This window comes from Mesoplodon densirostris, chromosome 3, assembly GCF_025265405.1.
Source record: "Mesoplodon densirostris isolate mMesDen1 chromosome 3, mMesDen1 primary haplotype, whole genome shotgun sequence".
In the NCBI taxonomy this organism is placed as follows: Eukaryota; Metazoa; Chordata; class Mammalia; order Artiodactyla; family Ziphiidae; genus Mesoplodon; species Mesoplodon densirostris.
In genome coordinates this window covers 55,864,253-55,866,898 of record NC_082663.1, presented here as the reverse complement: position 1 = coordinate 55,866,898, position 2,646 = coordinate 55,864,253, and positions in this window count along the sequence as shown.

Here is a 2,646-nt window from a genome sequence, read left to right as displayed (position 1 = left end):
AGAAGGTCTAGCCCACTGACTAGTGAATGGAAATGCACAAAAGATGTGGAGTGAATGAACAAAATAAAGCCTTTAAAAAGGTACAAAGGACCGTAGAAATCAAAGGGAGAAGTGGCTTCTGGTTCCACATGGTTTGTATGAAAGTACATCATAAATCAGGCGTTTGAGAAGATATGGATTCCAGAAACATGACACGTGTACCTGTCTGACAGCCTTGCCCTTTCTCCTTCTGGATAGAAAGAAACACTATGAAAAAATAAAATATACCTGATGCTCTAGTGGGCTTTAGGGGAAACCACGTTAGGAACAGCATAGGGGATTCCAAGTGCTTGCTTACTTAAGAAAGGGTGATAAATGGGTTGAATAATCCCAATACTCAGTGGCCTCGAATGGATGTCTTTTTAATTTTTTTCCCTTGGGTAATTTTCTATGTCAGATTTGGGTTTTAAACTCACACTTAGTTAAGTATCTAGAATTTAGAAAATGACTATTGCCTCAGTAGTCTTCAGATCCATCAAAATGTCTTGGTTATAGCTCTCATTTTTAACTTAAAGGCAAAGAATCAAGAGCAGTTATCATTAATCAGAATTCAGATGTGATGACACTCATCTCTGTACTGTCTTCTGAGGTATAGACCATGAGCGGCCCCAGTGTCTGGTTTTCAACGTGTCTCTCTCCTGAATGATATTTTTCTCTGAAGTTTAATTTTCTCTGTGGGTTATATGAGCATTCTTATTTTAGGGTTGATGTCATGAAATCTAGAGTTTAAATGGCAGAGGTGATTTTTAACTTTTGGCACACATTCTTGATGGAGCAGCCATCCTCAGAGGTACCTTTGGATATCAGATGATGGGGGTGATGCTTATAGAAGCCCTGTTTAGAAAAATGATGTTACTGAACCTGTATTAATTTCCTAGTGCTGTGGTAACAAACTACCACAAATTTGGTGGCTTAAAACAGCAGAAAGTTATTCTCACAGTTCTGGAGACTAGAAGTAAAAAAGGAAGGTGTAATCAGGGCCATACTCCACCTGAGGACTCCAGGGGAGATTCTGTTCATTGCCTCTTCTAGCTTCTGGTGGCTTTAGATTTTCCATGGCTTGTGCCTGCATGACTCCAATCTCTGCCTCCATCTTTACCTCATCTTCTCTTCTTCAAATCTATCCTATCTTCTCTTGTAAGGACATTGTCATTGGATTTAGAACCCACCTGGATAATTCAGAGTGATCTCATCTTAAGATCCCTAACTTAGGGCCTCCCTGGTGGCGCAGTGGTTGAGAGTCCGCCTGCCGATGCAGGGGATACGGGTTCGTGCCCCGGTCTGGGAGGATCCCATATGCCGCGGAGCGGCTGGGCCCGTGAGCCATGGCCGCTGGGCCTGCGCATCCGGAGCCTGTGCTCCGCAACGGGGGAGGCCACAACAGTGAGAGGCCCACATACCGCAAAAAAATAAATAAATAAATAAATAAATAAATAAAAAAGATCCCTAACTTAATTACATCTGTGAAAACCTTTTTTTTTTTTTTCCAAAATAAGATCACATTCACAGGTTCTGGGGGGATAGAACATGGACATATCCTTTTGGGTGCTACTACTGAACTCACCACAGGACCGAGAGTCAGGAAGCCCTGAAGGTAACAAAGGTGCTTTCCCAGTAGTGGTGATGGATTTATACAGGTGTACATATAAGCTTTTGCCTCCTTCACCCTGAATGTAAAGTGAATACACACCAACTAGCCTAAATTAGAGGTTGAAGCAGGGATCGCAAACTGGTGAACCAAATGTCAGCTCTAATCAAGAGATGTGTTCTGATTGCCCTCCATGGTGCTTTAACATTTTTGAATTAGTTGAGTGTATGAAAAATTGGAATATTTTTACATCAAAGTGCCAGGTTACTGGCTTTTCTTGTAAGTCAGATCTAACAACACTGGGCTCATATCTCCTCTCAGTAACCAGGCTGGAATCGGGATAGGAGCTGCCCCTTTAGATGGGGTCTGAATTCTTTAAGTTGCCACAGTCCTCACCACTCCCTGTTGTTTACCCCAGGGCCACTTTACTCATGGGAATTAGTTGCTTTGTTCCTGAGTTTTTGAGTTGGCAATCCTTGCCCATGGGCGTGTTATCAAGGACAGCTAAGCACTCTGGTGGAAATTCAAGCAATGACCCTGATTTGCTCTAACCATGGAGCTAAACTACAAATTGTTGTCAAAGAGTTTGTGTAGACAAAGATAATGAGCCATTTTAGATTCACCCTGTGTATCCACTGGCAGCCAAGACTCGTAATCCAAAGATGTACAGCCTGTTACTATGATGTAGAGCCTACATTTTAATAGTCTTAACTTCTTTCAGGCCCAGCCTCGTGTAAACATGATTTATAATCTTGAATTTTGCAAGACCAACTTAACTCCAGAAGACTTGCTTGTTGCTTTATGTATGGACCAAAGGTTTTATCTGTTTTATAACACCCTTTATATAATATGATGAATATTTTTCTGCTCCTGGTAAAATTTGTTTGTTGAACTTATATCCACAGAGCTTACCTGAGCTAAATCTCCTAGCATCTCATTACCCAAAACCTTTCTCTGAGGACACACAAGGTGAAAAGTAAAAAGGAAACTCTCTTTTCAGCAGGAGTGGTTTTAACAGA